The sequence below is a fragment of the Uloborus diversus genome, chromosome 5 (assembly GCF_026930045.1).
Source record: "Uloborus diversus isolate 005 chromosome 5, Udiv.v.3.1, whole genome shotgun sequence".
NCBI classification, from domain to species: domain Eukaryota; kingdom Metazoa; phylum Arthropoda; class Arachnida; order Araneae; family Uloboridae; genus Uloborus; species Uloborus diversus.
The window spans coordinates 151,399,343-151,405,342 of NC_072735.1; positions in this window are offsets into that span (position 1 = coordinate 151,399,343).

The following is a 6,000-nucleotide window of genomic DNA, read 5'->3' on the forward strand; positions in this document are numbered from 1 at the left end:
GGAAAATTTTTCGTCGCCATGGTTTCAAATCGCGTCGTTAGCGTTTGTTCAAGGCTTAACTAATTAAACAGATTTCACATTTAAAAAGGGGGAGAAGGGGTGTCTAATTATGTCATAATATGACGGGTGCAAATTTCTTGGCAATTTCCATTCCATTCATAGAAAAGAGAAACTCTTTGAATTTTACTACAACGTGGAAATTTTTCGGATGGGACATGGGGCCCATAGAAATGAGTTTGATTCTCTAATTTTACAACAAAAAATGATTGAAAAGCAGTCCATCCTGCGTCACACACACACGCACAAGAAGACTGTTTTGGATTGTTTAAAAAAATAATTTTGAGGGCGAATACTCCCAAGAGACCCCAATTTGCAGCAAATATTCATACTTTTGAACTTTTTCCCTCTGTAGCCCTTTAAAGAAGTATTAACTTTTAGTATAATGCTCCCTTCCCCTCCAAATAAAAAAGAAGGGCTTGAAACTGTCGAAAACTGAAAAAAAATAGGGGACGGGATATCCAAAAGTAAGAGGTGGTGTGTGAAAGCAGGGTTTGGATCTAAGGAGTAATTTTAAATAAGAATCAACTAGAATAGTGTCAGAAGCATTTGAAAGTTTTTTCTTTCTTTTCTTTTCTTTTTTTTGAGCTATCACGATTGCTTATTGTTCTCACTTATTTGTTTTGATGTGCTATCATTTTATTTTCCCGCCAGCACCCTATGCAGCACCACGGTCGACCGGCTCCTCACAATATACTGCTCCTATAGCGAAAACCGTCTCCAGAGGTTTCGTCCATATCCTACACTTACACGAAGACATACAAGCACCTACACACACACACATATACACATCTACACCCAAACACACACATACACCTACACATATACACACACACACCTACACACACACCTACACACTCACATACACACACACACAGCTACACACTCACATACAATTACCCACACACTCATGCCTGCACTAAGACACAAACACACACATACACACATACCACCTACACACAAAAACACACATACCCTCCCACACACAAACACACACGCCTACATACGCACACACACTCGTGATTGCAAAAAACGTAATTTGAATTCAAGAGGTCAAAATTCAAATTAGTTTTTTTTGAGCAATCACGAATTCACGATTGCTTATTGCTTTCATTTCACCGTTCTTGGATGTCCGGTTCCTTTTTCAGCTTGGACCAGGGACACCAGCACCACTGGCCTCTGCAGGCGTGGCTCCGAGCACTGCCTCCTGGAATCCGTTTCAGGTCGATGGCGTCCATGTCCTACACACACGCGCCCTCATACACACACACACACCCAAGCATTTACACACATAGACACACACCTACGTGCATTCACACAGGTCTACGCACACACACAAACCTACACATGCACGCATGCATGTGCGCCTACACATACACACACGCCTGCACACACACACACAACTATACACACGTAACCGCCCAGGAGGAGGGGTAGGCTTGGAGGGACAGGAGCTGTTTCTAGAAACAATAGCCCCCAATGAGTAGGGCCCTGTAGCAACTCGTGATTGCGAAAAATATAATTTGAATTCAAAATTTCAGAGTTCAAGTTTTTTTTTTTTTTTTGATGTGTACAGTTTGTACAGTTATAAAAGCGTAGTTTCAAAATGAGCATTTCTTCAATGCTTCAACACAGCAGTTAATATTCACTTTCAAATGGACCGTTGCCACAATGTAGGTCTTCAAATCTCAAGTGCTGTAAAATTTTCAAAGTCGCGAACAAAAATTGCAAATGCTTAAATTTTGCTCGCTTTTGAAGTTTTCTTATTTTGGGGGGATAGAATTGCACAGTCAAATTCGCCTGTTTGGAGTTTCATCTCCCTTTTCCACTCAAATCGTCTTTTTAATTAATAAAGATTAAGCCGACTTAAACATAAATCGAAGTTGAAGTAAATTCAGCAAGTAGTAAACAGAAAAACGGGATGCTTGTTGATTCAAAAAATGTTACTCAATTGTCAATTTAACAGCTATAGTTCTTGCTATTGAACAGTTGTACGGTTTTGTGGGTTTATATTTTAGTTCTATAAGTCAAGTGTTAGTTAATGAATTCCCACTGTTCGCGGATTTTTTTGAATGCTAATTTAAACGCTAATTCGTATCTCGGAGATAACAATAAGTATTTCAGTTCCTTATAGATATTTATTGCATAGTTATTTTTGTTCATAAGTTTTACAAACGCATAAACGCAAGAAAGAAGTGAGCTTTTTTATACTATTTGTTTCCGTGAATGTTTCTAATACTTTCTTGCTAAGCACGTATCTCATAACTGCAAATTGTACCGAAATCCAGTTATTGTCCCCAGGTGGTATTTTGTAACTTATATTACCTACATGCAGTGTTTTATGTTCCTTCGTGAAGGGGAAATCATTTTTTAAAAATCCTAATAAGTTGTAAATCAGTGTATGATGGCTCAAATCATTTCTTTACAATAACAATGCTCATTTTAAGCTCGGTTGCAGATAGGTACGACTTTTCCGTCTAGTACGGCAATTATACTCTCAAAGTAACTACGAATATATTTTGTTATTTATCTTATTATTTTTTTGTCTTATTAATATATAATTTCCCTTTCTGCTTGTATTCCAAGAGTACTTAGGGAAAATATGATTAACTCTTACAATTATCCTGTGATGAACATAATAAAAAATAGAATTCTTCTTTATTATGATGAAATGAAATCTCCATTCACAAATGTATTTGGAAGGAAGGATGAAATCAAAACAGAGGCTTCGTAAAAACAACAACGTTTATTGGCTCAATAACTAATATTTATGTGAACCTTTGTGCCACTCCATTGGACACCAGCTGAGTAAAAATATCCTTATCTTGTTCACTTGGTTTGAGCGCTCGACACACACACACCACTAGCTTGTAAGCTTTTCCCTCTGTTGGGATGCTGAGTATAAATAAAATATACAAAAGATATTTAGATTAAAAGTCTGAATGAGTATTGGTATAGAAGACTCTTATGTTGTAGTCACCAGGGTTGCCAAACATCTCGGATTTTAAGGGACAGTCCCGTATTTTGAGACGTTATCCTGCTTTTTGGAAAACTTCGATACGGGATGGCAAAAGTCATGTATTCTTGCCGAGAGTAACTTACTGTTTTGTCAAACATGAACTGAATCTCCAAACATTTAAAAACAATAATAGGGGAAGGTGGGGTACGTTGGACCACGGGGCACATTGGACTGGTCTCAATTATTTTAATACTATTAATATTTTTTATTTTATGACCGACAAATAGCACCTATAGTCCTACAAATCCTACAATGACATTACATGGTACAGTTATATTGAACAAATTTTATCCCAGAAAGTGTTATTTCAATAGTCCTGAGTAGTTTTCAGAAAACTAACTTTATTTTATTTAATGGTTTTCTTCAAGATTGCGGGGAAGAAATTGAACTCCTTTCTTAAAGTATGTTTCTTTAGTTCAATGTAATTGGCAATTCATTTTTGTCAAAAAGAAAAACTTATGACATTTTTTCAGACCAAGAAGGTGGGGTAGGTTAGTCCACTCTTTGTGGGGCACGTTGGACCCAACCAACCAACCCCACATAATTTTAAAACATTTTTTTTTTTGCTCTTAAATCTCAATAATTATAACAATATACTAAGATTTTTCTTTTGATTTTTTAAAAATAATTGTGATAGTGTGAATGCTTATTGCTGTTTTTAAATAAATATGATTTATCAAAAAATCAATTCAGTATGTTATATTGATCTTTAAACTTAATATTTTTCGCTCCACGCACAACAGAGAATAAGGTAGTTACTAAGTTTAATAGTATTTATCAATAAAATTATAACAAATGTTGTTTAAGTTTTGCAGTCCAAACTGCCCCACCAGGCGGACCAACACACGCCACTCGTGTGGCACGTTGGTCCACTTTAAGGGGTTCCGTTATAAAATTAATATAAAAAAGCTTATCAATTCAACACTTCCAGAAAAATCTGTGGGGTTGAGAAGTGTTTAGTGAAACTTATTGTAAAAAATCAAACTAATCAATCACTAAATTTTTTGACAAGATATAAAAAATGATCAGTAAAAAAGCGGACCAACGTGCCCCACCTCCCCTTACTACATTTGGCCCACCAGCAACAAGTTCTGATGGTAATCGTCCATGAACAGCAGCTTCTAACTCCACTATTTCTGGTGAAAATGGCTTGAAAACATTACAAGGTGTACACTTCAAAAGATGAATAAAATATCCTCCAAGTTTAAAGAAATGCTGATGATTATTTCTTTCCTATTAAAACAATTCATGAAAAGCACTAAAATTTCGGCCTCCTAAACTAGTTGTCCTCCTTAATAAGTTATGTCAGCAAGAAAACTAGTCTCCCATAACTTTACATTGCCCCCCCCCCCCCCATCCATTTTGTTTATGTGCTATTTGTACTAATGTGTTGAGTTTAAATTTTTCACCTCACATTTTTGCCAATACATTACAAAAATATATTCTACCGTTAAAACAAGTATAGTATTTTGACATTCATTTTGCAATTTTTATTGATTTTTGGACCATTGGCCCCTTAGAGGCGTGCCCCCTCCGGTCTGCGGACATGTCAATCCGGTCCTGGTAGCAGCACAAACTATGACTCATCAAAACTGAAAAGGCCATTTTTTACTTTAGAATTGTTAGGTATTCTCAGAGAAATGATAGGAAGAAAAAAATATGAGCATGGTATCCTGAAGTTAATTTTTACTACTGCTGTTCACATTAAAGGGCGCCCATATGCAAAATTTTAAGGGGAGCTCAGATATTTTCCTCATGGTTTAGCAGGATATTTTCCCCATAGAAACCGATTTCAGTACAGATTAGAGTTATTAAAATTTGACATTTTTAATAAGTTATTCATTAATTGCTGGAGAAGAAATGTTTTTACATTTTTGCAAAGAAAAAAATATTAAAATTAAGGAAGTTAGGGGGTTGAGTCTCCCCCCTCCCCCATATGGGCGCCCTTGTTCACATTGACTATCTAAGGTATACAGTTAAATACTTTTAAATTTTTAACACCACATTTTTGTCTTTTTCTTCATTGGTATGAAAGCCCATATAGATGTGCAGTGGATTCTTCAGAATTCTATCCCATGTTAGGCTATTCTTGACAGCAGTTTTGTAATTTATTCATCTGAATAATGTCACGTTTCTTTCCAGGTAGTCAACCCACCAAAGCTTTGGCTTTCCTTTTCGTCTGATACCAAACGGTTTAGCCAAGGAAATCTGTTCAGTGGTTCGATTATCATCTAATATTATTAATTGGCTTTTCGAAATATAATTTTCGTGCTTCTACATTCTACAAGCATATTTCTTGCATTGGAAATCTGGGTCAAAAATTTTGTGAAGCATATTTTATCTCTTTGCACTTTAAATAATAAGTTGGCATCATGGAAAATGAGAAAAAAACCATTAATAATATTTTAATTGAATTTTTTAACGTATTCATTAATTATATAATATATTAGTTTTTATGCAAAGAATTGATTACTATTATGGCCTTTACTCTTTTCATGTATCCCACTCTTCTGAAGATACCATATTACTACATTACTCTTATGTAGAAATACTACTGTAAATGTCGACATTAATTTTTCCCTAATTGTACTAGTTCTGTCTCTCCCAATCCTTCTTCTTTTTTTTTTTTTTAATTTCGGAATTGATTGAATATTCGAAAAAGATTACTATTTTTTAATGTATAAAGTAAAAGGAATCTTTGCTCTTGAAATGAAAAATAAATGTCTGAATGTGTTGCCATGGGAAGGTAAAGAAACGGTATGTTCAAAATTATCTTTTTTTTTTTTGTCATTGATTGTACTGTATCTTGATTGTGCAAGTTTGCTTATTTGGTTTCCTATGAAAATAATGCTCAAATAATATCAAATTTGAACATTTCTCTATCATTAGTATGACATCCAAAACACGTTTCTTCAAATGTCTCA